Source organism: Rhea americana, unplaced genomic scaffold (assembly GCF_003343005.1).
Source record: "Rhea americana isolate MKP2758 unplaced genomic scaffold, rheAme1 scaffold_0, whole genome shotgun sequence".
NCBI classification, from domain to species: Eukaryota; Metazoa; Chordata; class Aves; order Rheiformes; family Rheidae; genus Rhea; species Rhea americana.
In genome coordinates, this window is record NW_028185037.1 from 16,124,226 (window position 1) to 16,136,596 (window position 12,371).

The following is a 12,371-nucleotide window of genomic DNA, read 5'->3' on the forward strand; positions in this document are numbered from 1 at the left end:
AAAAGCATGTAAGTCTCATGTCTTTGGATTGATCCTGTCACATATAAGTATAGCAAGGTCAGATAGCATCTATCAAGTAGGTTAAAGATAAAGCATGAGCTGTGAACTGTGTTCAAAGTAAGGTGGTAAGAAATGATTGAACTCCGTAATATTGGAAACAAGTGGTTAAACRCAATATAATCATTTGATTTTGAATATGTGAAAATAAACTGGCACCCTAAAAACAGACATTGAATATTGCAAGATTTCACAAAGCRCCAAGAAGCAGGAAAATAATTAACAAGAACCCAGTAACCAGTATGTATCTGGAACAAGGTTAGTGAACCTGACATCATTTGACTTGAACTGGGGACAATTACTTGACCCTAACTCAAATATTTAATAATATTTTTGGAATTTGTTTTACTGAGGTTATTTATGATGAATCTTGAAATATAGTAGAGAAATTCACATCATGAATCTTGCACTAGCCGAATGCATATCCTAAACAGAATGAGATTAGATGTGCTTAGAGGAAACATCTCTTTCAGAAAGGTTAAAGGCTGAGTCTCAGCTCTTCAAGAAATCCAAACACAAATCATATTTCAAAGTCAGACAAAAATCTAAACTAACCAGCACTTTGTAATAAGTAGCAGCATACGGTTGTTTCTTAGTGTTAACATTTCATCAGCATTGACCATCGCTGGGTCTTTGGGGGGACAAGCTGTCAGTATCCTTTATTTTGTAAGTGATGCTTTCTCTTTTCACAACTATTATATTTATATGTTCTTATGAGAGTTCAACCGTTACCAGAATGTGTCAAAGAAAATTACATCTTGATCTTGGATTTTGCTGGGTAATATTCTTAAAATTTGTTGCAAATTACTACTGTATGGTCTTGAAGATAATTTTAAGTGAAAAGAATAGTAGTGTCAACAATGTTACRTTCAAAGGTATGTGTTAAAATGCTTATAACAGTAAACTTATGTGATATTATGAGACATAAAACTGCTGTCTTYACTACTAGGTGACTGAGAAAACATACCCTTAGAAAAAACATTGCAGCTTTCATTGTAGGTTTCAGAATAAGATGTCTTCCTATGGGAGCAGAACAGTGTTTGGAGGGATTTACTGAAATATTGTTTTGTTTATAATGTTAGTATGTCTGGTGTGGCAGAATATAATATTTTTGAAATATTGTAATTCACTGATATTAAATCAAAAGACATTGCTTATAGTCATAATACAACACTAGATTCATCTAGTTCAGTTTTGTTGCAAAAGAACTTGGGCAACTACGGAAGGATTCAAAGTATCTATTTTGGCACCGAAAAGAAGGCACAGGTAGGATTTAGGGAGCTAAATCCAAGAAAATGTCCCAGCTACCCTGAGAGAAAAGCTACAAAGAGTCAGAAAAGCTTGGGGCATTAGAATCTGGACTTTTACAGTCTAATAAAAAGTGTATAAACAGTCCTGAACACATGAACCAGAAGAGCCTTGGCCTTTCTCGCCTTCAAGCAATGTCCTCCAACTACAGTTATTCTGTTTTGTGTGTTTTCACCTCCCGTCATGGTTATTGCATTCACTTCTGCATAGGGGCTCACTGCCACCAGGACCTTGATTCAGAACTTTTCCATTTCAYTGATTTTGGCTTTCTCTTGCTTCACAGGCTGGCTAAGTGCTGTAGCTCCTGATGTGGCTGAGGCAGGTSAGAGACACTGGACCAACATCGCAGGAAGCAGCAAAGAGAAAGGAAGGGGTTTGAGTGACCCCAGCACCCAAGGAACTGGCTGTGTCCCACTAGTGATCAGCTGATGACCTGATCAGCCATTGACAATAAAGTGGTATCAATTGTATCTAGCTTGTATCTGAATATTTATCTCTTTGGGTAACAACTGAACTGGTAATTGGAAAAAAGGGCTTGAACCCCTGGGATGGAGTTCATGGGAGTAAGTGTGGGTATCTACAGTATGGGCCTTGATACCTAAGCAAATCGACAACATAACATTTTTAGCCAATGAATAGCTAATCAAGCTAGTTAGTGGAGTATAGTAAATGTTTCATTTCAACCTGAATTAGACTCCTGTGTTGGTCAGATGATTTACAAACTCAGTATCGTTGACTATGACAACTAAATGTCAGCGACTACAGCGTGAGCCCAGGTAACTGGCAGAGATGTGGCACCTACACAGCTAGGGATGATAAAAGTGTGGTGAGGGGATAAAGCTACTATACAAGCCACCAACCCAACTCCCAGCTCTAGGTGAAAACTCAYATCTGTTAGGTATCTCCTGATTTTCTAGCTATACTTTAGAAAGGCTGAACCATATTTATTTTCTTTCAAAGCCTGTGAGTAAAAACCTGTCTTTGAAGGACTCCATATTCAGGCTCCTGACAGAGTGAAAATGTCTGTTTGTGCTCTGATTAATAAAATAAGAGAATTTGGACAAACCCATTCAGATCCACTCTGGTCAAGCTTAGAGCAAGCTCTCAGCTCTTGGCAACTCCCCGTTCTGCGTGTATTTTGTGGGGTCTTTTGGAAGCATCTGTTTCTCATCAGTGGCTCTGTAGTATGACTAGATGCCCTATTTTGGCACTCTGAATCACGCAGCCAGAGACAGATGCCTCTTTTTCTTGACATGGAAATAGTTTCCATTTTGATTTTATACAGAGGGACATATATTTTGCTTCAAATTCAGGATTTCAGCTGTCTCAAGAATTGGACAACCATGGGCAGATTAGCTTTGGAGAGTAAGCAGATGAAGAAATGGTGTCTGATGAAGGAGGACTAGGTAGCGATGGCATTATCAACAGTTCCTGAGGTAATACTTCCATTTTGATAAATGACAGTTCTGAAGGTATTTAGACTTGACAGCAAGCTCTCTTACTGTTGAAGGATGGTGTTGAGAACTTCATGGCAACAAATGAAAGAAGCACATTAGCAAAAAGTCGGTAAAGTCTTATAAGCAAGTTTTAGGAAGATAAATAAAAAAAAGGCAAAAGTTACATTTTGCACACCCATACTACCTTTGAGTTTTTCCGGGTGCTCTGTGATGAATGCATTTATGTAACTCTACTGACTTGATGATTTCTGAATCTTTCATCTTTACAAATATATCTGTGATAATGAAAATACAGGCTGATTGTATAATTTGGCTCAGTGTGGTATACCAGATTAATCACCATGTTTGACAGGAAAACTAGTTGTGATATTGGGGAAGGTAGTGTGTAACCAAATGTATATTCAGAAGGCCTTGATTAAGAACTAGGGGGAATCAATTAAAATAACACAAGCTGTCTGTTGTCGAACATAATCATTGACAAAACCACAATTCTATGTAAAGGATGACCAACAAATTCTCAGAGAAGTACTTATAACGTCATTGCTTAGCTTACTGGCTTTTTAGTTCAGCAAAACCTCACAGAGACATTTCGTCTGGCATTAATAAGCTTTGGATGACATTCTTTGAATTTAGGATGCCTGGGCTGTGTGTTGCAGGGAAGGGTGGAATGAATCCATCTGATTATCTGTAATGTAGTTTGCAATGAAAATTGCCACTGATCTGTGAAAGACGTGTTTCTAGGAAACTTCCCTCATTGCAATCGAAGGCTGAACCTTTTCACCTCTCTAGATTAGATGCTTAACGAAGAGAGGGCATGAAACAAAGCTTCATTCTTAAAATAAATCAGAGAAGAGAAAATTTGTGTTGTCCATTTAAAGCATCACAGATTTAAAAATCTTATTCTAGGACAACAGATTTTTGAAATTTATTCTCCTTAGGCCAAGTCATGAACCATGCAGGGGGATTAAAAATAAACATTACCACGAAAGAGAACAGTAAGTATATATGTATATATTTTGACCCGTTTTGTCCAGAACAGTCTCTGAGAGAGAAATCTGCTAACACAAAACAAAACAAAACAAAACCCCCAAAATCAAAAACAAACCCAAGTTTCTATGTTAGTAAACTGAATTCTGGTATTAAAATAATTAAAATAATTATATTATTTAATTATATTAAAATAATTTTAGTGTCTGAAGAATACTTTATAAACTTTGAACCCCATTTTCAAGAGCAGAAGATGGCCTGGAAATCCTCATGACATTCGTTTTTCTTGAAGAAAATTGTCAATGCATGTTGGTTAATGAAAAACATTTCCTGTAAAAGAATCAACTTAATAACTTTTCTTCTCCCGTAAGAGAGAAATTGTTCAGTAACAGCTCTAACTTTGTGAACACATAGCTTTAAATTCAGACCCTGGGAGTAATGAATCATATGGTTTCCCATATAGTGTATATGTCTACCTCTCCTGATGCATTGAAACTCAAGAAAGGTTGGTTATAAAGGTCTACACAGACAACAATCACATTTAATTTGAATGCATTTGGTCCTAGAAACACAAGCCAGTGCTTTCTTGTTGAAAGAAATCCTAATTTAGCAGGCATATTTAGTTCTCTGTATCAGTCATTAAAGGAAGATATGACAAAACATAGAAGGGTAATAACTAGGGAGACAATTTGACACAAACAGTCTCTCTGGCAAGAGAACAGCTGGTGAACAGAAGGGAACAGAAGCAAGCTGATAAATTGAAATCTGAGTAGAAAGTACAACCGGAACGGAGAAATATGGTTCTGTAGGAGATGGAGACAAAATCCCTGTTATATGACAGGCTAGAGATTTTTGTGGTCACTGCTGCTATGCTCACTGAAGACGCTGAATACAAAATAGCAAGAGTGGTAATCAAATTCAAAATCAAAGAGCACTACCCAAGTTTAGTACTGTGTCCAGGGGTAAAGAATAAGATGAATAAAACCTTACAAAGTAAAATGTTACACTGAATTCATTTAGTAGAGCTTGCCCAGGCTCAACACCCAGGAGCATCATGCCTAGAAAAGCAAAGATTCTCCTGTGGTCTTCTTTGTCATATAAAATAGATAACTCAAATTCAGATATCTCCTGAAAGAAATGTTCAAAAAGGCAAGCTTTTTCACTCACAGCTTCCAGCTAACTGCTACCCCGTTAACTGCACTGACGATGAAGCACTTTGCTCATCTCCAACCAAAGACATCTATATATCCTTATAAAATGCAGTGCCATTCTTGAAGTTCATCATGCTATTGGCTTTAAAATTGAATTAAGTGCTATACAGTTTTGCCAAGCTGAAAAGCTAAGACCTTCAGAAAGCTAAGATTTAGGATGAGTGCTGCTTAAGTCCAAGAACCCTTTCAAAGGTTCCTTCATGATTCCTTCATGAAGGATATATACTTCAAAAGCAAGAATCACATTGAGAGTGTATCTTTACCTGCCATACAAATATTCTTGAACTGAGAGAGCTGGAGTTAGTGCCCTGGGAAAACCTGAAGAAGGGCTATGTCCAGAACTAGCACATCTGGTTACACAGGGAGAAACAATAGCTCGAGACTTTCTCTTAAAGAGTTGGACCTGTGAATTGATAAGCTTTTCTTCATTCTCCCTGTAAAACTTACAAGTGTTGCACAACGTCAATTTATACACACACACACACACACACACACACACACACACACAAATACATATATCATAGAATCATAGAATCAGTAAGGTTGGAAGGACCTCTGGAGATCATCTAGTCCAACATCCCTGCTCAGCAGGGTCACCTAGAGCATGGTAGACAGGGTTGCATCCAGGCGGACCTTGAAGATCTCCAGAGAAGGAGACTCCACAACCTCTCTGGGCAACCTGGTCCAGTGCTCCGTCACTCTCACAGGGAAGAAATTCCCCCTCACGGTCAGGAGGAACTTCCTGTGCTTCAATTTCTGCCCATTGCCTCCTGTCCTGTCACACGGGGCAATGAAAAAGAGTTTGGCCCCATCCTGTTAACACCCTCCCTTCAGGTACTTGTACACATTGATMAGATCCCCCCTCAGBCTTCTCTTCCCCAGGCTGAAGAGGCCCAGCTCTCGCAGCCGTTCCTCATARGVSAGRTGCTMCAGCCCTCTGAKCATCTTTGTAGCCCTACGCTGGACTCTCTCCAGTAGCTCCGTGTCTCTCTTGTCCTGGGGAGCCCAGAACTGGACACAGGACTCGAGATGAGGCCTCGCCAGGGCTGAGGAGAGGGGCAGGATCACCTCCCTCCACCTGCTGGCAACACTCTTCCCAATGCACCCCAGCAGACCATTGGCCTTCTTGGCCACAAGGGCACATTGCTGGCTCATGGTCAACTTGTCATCCACCAGCACTCCTGGGTCTTTCTCTGCAGAGCTGCTCTCCACAAGGTCAGCCCCCAGCTTGTACTGGTGCCTAGGGTTATTTCTCCCTAGGTGCAGGACCCTGYACTTGCCCTTGTTGAACCTCAGGAGGTTCCTCTCTGCCCAACTCTCCAGCCTGTCCAGGTCTCTCTGAAKGGCAGCACAGCCCTCGGGTGTGTCAGCCACTCCTCCCAGCTTGGTACCATCAACAAACTTGCTGAGGAGGCACTCTGCTGCCTCATCCAGGTCATTGATGAAGAAGTTGAACAGGATGGGACCCAGGACTGAGCCCTGGGGGACGCCACTAGCCACAGGCCTCCAACTAGACTCCATGCCACTGATGACGACCCTCTGAGCTCTGCCTTTCAGCCAGTTCTCAATCCACCCCACTGTCCACTCGTCTAACCCACGCTGCCTGAGCTTCTCTAGGAGGATGTTATGGGAGACAGTGTCAAAAGCCTGAAGTCAAGGGACACAACRTCCACTGCTCTSCYCTCAKCTACCCWGCYAGTCATTCCATCATGGAAGGCTATCAGATTGGTTAAGTAGGATTTCCCCTTGGTGAATCCATGCTGGCTACTCCTGATCATCTTCTTTTCCTCCATATGTCTTGAGATGACATCCAGAATGAGTTGTTCCATCCCCTTTGCAGGGATGGAGGTGAGGCTGACGGGCCTATAGCTGCCTGAGTCCTCCTCCTTGCCCTTCTTGAAGACTGGAGTGACATGGGCTTTCTTCCAGTCCTCAGGCACCTCTCCAGTCTTCCAGGACCTTTCAAAGATGATGGAGAGTGGCTTGGCAATAACATTCGCCAGCTCCCTCAGTACCCGTGGGTGCATCCCATCCAGGCCCATGGATTTGTGGATGTCTAGCCTGCCCAGAAGATTGTTAATAGTTTCCTCCTCAACCAAAGGAAAGTCTTCCCTTCTCTGGACTTTCTCCCTCACATCCAGGCTGCAGGATTCCTGGGGCTGCCCTTAGCAGTGAAGACTCAAGCCAAGAAGGCATGCTGTAATGTATCTGTGTATCCCTTGTCACCAGGGTCCCGCCCCATTCAKYAGCGGACCCATCTTTTTCCTAGTTCTCCTCTTGCTGCTGATGTATTTGAAGAAGCCCTTCCTGTTGTCCTTGACATCCCTTGCCAGACTCAATTCCASCTGGGCCTTAGCCTTCCTCGYYGCATCTCTACATACTCTGCATTCCTATAATCCTCCCAAGTAGCCTGTCCCCTCTCCCACATTTGGTGTACTTTCTTCTTCTGCCTGAATTTGGCCAAGAGCTCCTTGCTCACCCATGCAGGTCTCCTCCCCCTTTTGCTGCACTTCTTCCTCATAKGGATGCACCGCTCTTGAGCTTGGAGGAAGTGATGTTTGAATAGTAGTCAGCTCTCTTGGACCGCCCCCTTTCTTCTAGGGCCTTAACCCATGAGATTGCTCCAATTAGGTCTCTGAAGAGCCCAAAGTCCGCTCTCCTGAAGTCCAAGGTTGCAATCCTGCTTGTTGCCCTAGTTCTTTCCTGCAGGATCCTGAACTCCACCATCTCGTGGTCACTGCATGCCCAAAACCTCCACATCTCTAACCAGTCCCTCTCTGTTGGTAAGGACAAGGTCCAGCAGGACACCCTTCCTCATAGGCTCCTCCACCATTTGTGACAAGAAGTTATCATCGATGCATTGCAGGAGGCTCCTGGACTGTTTGTGCCTTGCTGTGTTGTCGCTCCAGCAGATGTAAGGGTGGTTGAAGTCCCCCATGAGAACCAGGGCCTATGATCGTGAGGCTACCTCCAGCTGTGATATATGTGTATATATATATGTATATATGTATATTTATATATATATATACTTGCTATCTCTAGTAATGATAGAAGACAAAGCTTTCCCAAAAAGCCTGTTCCGCAGGTCTCCTGCAAAATGGTAATCTCTAATGCCACTATCCCTCAAGTAAAGAGGATCTTTCATGTGCCTGAAGAAAGCAGGACAATTTAGCTTTATACCTACTTTCCATTTCCCATTAACCATAATTTAACAGCAGGATTCTGTTATTACACAGTTACATATAACTGCTCCTATCAGTGTTAGTTGCGTTGTCTTGTCTCAGCAATTTAATTGCATCCAGGCTATGTGGGGACTGATTTTTGTATGCTATGATACATGCTTTGTTGACGTGCAACCCTGATGTCTCCTGTCAGTGCGACAGCTTGCCATTACTGAGCATCTTGGAGCTAATTCCCTCCTATGAGTTGAGACTCACTAGTCCTGTCTGACCTGAGTGTTGGCTCCAAGAGGCTTTTTGGTATGGCATTCTTGGTAAGTCTTTGCCCTTGAAACCTATGCATTTATAGAAGAAAGTCAGCTAGAGGATAGGAACTCTTCTTATGTACATCTCTGCAGACTAGGCCAGTAAATTTATATATAAGAAATAAATGTAAAATAATAAGTAGGAAGGAGTTGATTCTGAAGAAAGATGTTCTCTGTCTCCTATTTGCCAGATTGTTAACATTGACACTCTAAATGTAACTATTCATCCCAACAGCATTTTAAAAGCTTAGGTGTGCTAACAGGCATTTGCCCAGATATGTTTCAGAATATTAAACACAGGAACTGCAAAAGCTTTTGAGACTGAAACATGGTGTTTGAGACAGGATTTTATTTCTTCTGATAGCTTTATTCATCCCTACATTCATTTAATTAATGAGTGACGGTTTTCCTGCTTCTGTGTGTCTTTTGTCTACAGGGGGGAGGGGAGGAGTAAATATTGCGGTCTGATTGTACATGACTGGATAACCGCATATATGCTTTTTTGAGAAATACACTTCTACTTTGAAAAGTAAATTAACAAAAATGTTGTTGAGACTCATGTTTTTTAAAGATTTCATAATCAGAGACTCCCACTTTACTAGTAAATTTAGTTATCATTAGTACAATTTTTCTGAAAGCCAGACAAGACATATTGATTCTGGACTTCCAAAATTGAGTTGTCGAGTTTCCATTTTTCACCTCACCACTAACACCAAGGTTTCATAAAGACATACACAGCTCATTTATTTGCTTATCAATAAGTTTTCAGCAGAATTTAACTAATTAGGAAGCAGACACATGCTCTTCTGCTTTTCTTTCAATGTATTGATCTTTTCTATGCTGAATAACTTTTGTAAGCAGAAGAATACCAAGGTTATGCTATAATCACTTTAAGTTTCCACAAAATACAATCTGTTGAGGAAAAAAATATTGTTTTGAAATCGTTGTTTTCCAAATTAAGCTGATTCTATAAGTACCAAATATAATAATGATTTTCTTAYCAATGAAATCGGCATTATTCTGATTTTCTTTTGTCTCTCCACATGACCATTCACTATTACCTTCCATCTTCTCTTTTAATCACACAGTTATAATTAAGGTTTGGAAAGCTGTGAACAAGCTCATCTAAATTTCAATCCCTGATAAAATTTACAAGTTGAAGCAAAATGTTATCAGACATAAACCCAGTTGGCATTTTAAAATTCACATTCACTCACATTTCAAAATTAAGTAGAAAGCTGTTTTCTTAGCCAACATCTGAATTCAGAGCTCTTCATTTTCTATATTTCTGAAACTGTGAAATCTGTGTTATTTGTTTTAGGATAACCCTCAACACCAACACTACACAAAATTCCAAATCCAGGAGTGTTGTAGTTACAAAGCTAAACACTAGAAATTTTACAGTTCTTATTATCTCAAAATCCTTTGCTAATTTTGTTAAATAACACTGGTCTGAGTCTCTTTGATGTCTTCATTTTAATGGTACAGAGTTAAATATAGCAAGTCTGCCCTGTTCTCTGCCCTTTTCTTATGAATGGAGTGAAGCACAGCTGGTTTTTCAACCAGTACTATGGGATCACACAACTAAGCAAAGAGAAGAGCAGAATTAAGGTCACACAATCAACTCACTTGGCAGTTCTAAATGTCTTCTCAAGTAGTCCTTTTTATTTTCACATAAATTACAACTACCATTTTCCTATTTGATTTCACCGTCTCTCTTCGGATTGCACCTACATTTGCTACAGCCTAGAGCATGTCTTGGGATCAACCATCACTTCTGATTTCAGCCTCTCTTCTCTCTGATGCTCTTTCTTTGGCCTTTTCTCAGTGCAGAGATATATTCTTACACAGTCCTGGTGGATTTTTAGTGGAAATCTCAACTTTAGAGAAGAAAGAGTTGTTCCATCCTCTGATACTTGCCAGTAAAATGTCTAAAATCTGTCTGTCAGATTTCTTGGAAAATGTCCACAGGTTTATCGCTGGTCAGTCACCCACGTTCTCATGCCTTTCCTACCGTGACTCACCCCTTTCCACAACTGTCTTTCCTTTATGTGCATTCTAGTTATTCACCCAAATGAAATTAAACATATATGTATTCCTCCCTTCATATCTCTCCTGAAAAGCTCCATCACTATCCAGCCTTGCCACCTTTGAAAACACCATCAGCTCCAGCTCTTTTYCTCCAGCTTGTCACCAAATGTCACCACATTCTTTTTTTCTTTCTTTTTTTTCTTTTTTTTTTTCATCCACTTTCATCTCCATTCCTTGGGCAAATCATTTTCTCCTCTTCCCTTGATGAGGATAGTCTCCTTTTTTTGCACAGTTTCTTAACAAAATAAGTCTTCATGATCATGGTGTCTAGCTGCTGGTCTGTATCCCTTTCTCTTCATGTACCAGTCTACTACTTTTCTCTACCTCTTCAGTRCCTTTAGTCTTTAAACTTACATATTCCATTAGGCTGACATGTTTTAACTAGTCACAGAAAGGAGTGCTTTAGGAAGGTTGATTAAACAGTACAGCTTCTGGACATGAGGCATACAAACTACTGGATTTGGATTATATTTACAGTTTATGTGAACTGTAATGGAATCAAGCATGACCTGGAGGAAAGCGTCACTGACCTGAAGAGGTGGCTGTAACAGAGCAGGGAGTGTGTAGCACCTTGAAAATGGCTTGATGGTTTGATCTCCCTTTCAGAGCAGAAAAACAATCTAAAAGAACTGAGCCTCTGCTGGGTGAGTGATGTGAATACRCAACTTGTCTGCAATATTGGCTTGCTTGAATTGGTATGGAACATTTTAACTCTTTGCATTGCTTCAGGTAATAATTTTTAGAGACAAGCAAATCAATATAAAAAGTAGGACAATRTTATCAGGTAGAGTTAGCAGGCACCTCAAATATGTGTATATATTTTACACGCACATCCCTGTGGCAGCAAGATAAAAAAGGTGAAAATGATTGTCAGCCAGATGATAAACTACATTCTAATCTGGTTTTGAGATYCCTGAACTGAGAGTTTTAATTCACTAACCTCTTTAAAACTGCAAGCCTCCAGGCCTGACAAGCATTCCTCTTCTTACTGACCTTCACGGTCGATTCAGAATATGCCTCTCATGGCAAAACATCCAAGACCATRCTGCAATCCATCAGGTGCTGCAGGTTTGACACAGTTATTGCTTAGGCTGCCCACACTTGGGACCTGCAAAGAGAACTCCTTTCTAGTACAGCAAGTAAGTCTTTCATCCTTAATATGGCTAACCATTTCGGAGAAAAAAGCCATGCACTTCTTGAATGAACAGCATTGGCTACTACAGTTGGCTGATCCAAAAGCATTAACGTTGTCCCCTTATGGCCTGGTCTTCCCAAGAGYGTGCAGGAGCCCTAGGTAACAGCAGGCAGGTTCTCTGCATACAGCTACTGAGGGCAGTTGTTCCTTTGTTTTCAATGCTGTTTCAAAATTAATAGACATGGCTGCAGAGCCCAACCTGCTGTGTATATTTACCATGAGGACTAGGCTTTCTGATTTGCTAATGCAGTCTAGATTGCATGTATTTCCACTTGAATTAAATCTGGACAAATTCTATTATGTTGCCAAAGTGTTATTTTTAGAGAATATTCCCTTCTGGTTTTAACTGATCTCCTTCACCATGCACATACTATTAGCCTGTTTGTGTTTCACCTGCTGTTATCTGAAATTATTTCATGGATGGAGTAAATTCCCAATAAAATGTGCATGAAATTAACTACTCTCTTTCTCTCATTAACAGTAATAGCACTTACAGCAAATGATTCCCCATCCAGTAAGATGAAAAAAAGCAAAAYCAAAAAACCYAAATCTGATTTTATTAGAAGGCTCCATTTCCTCTA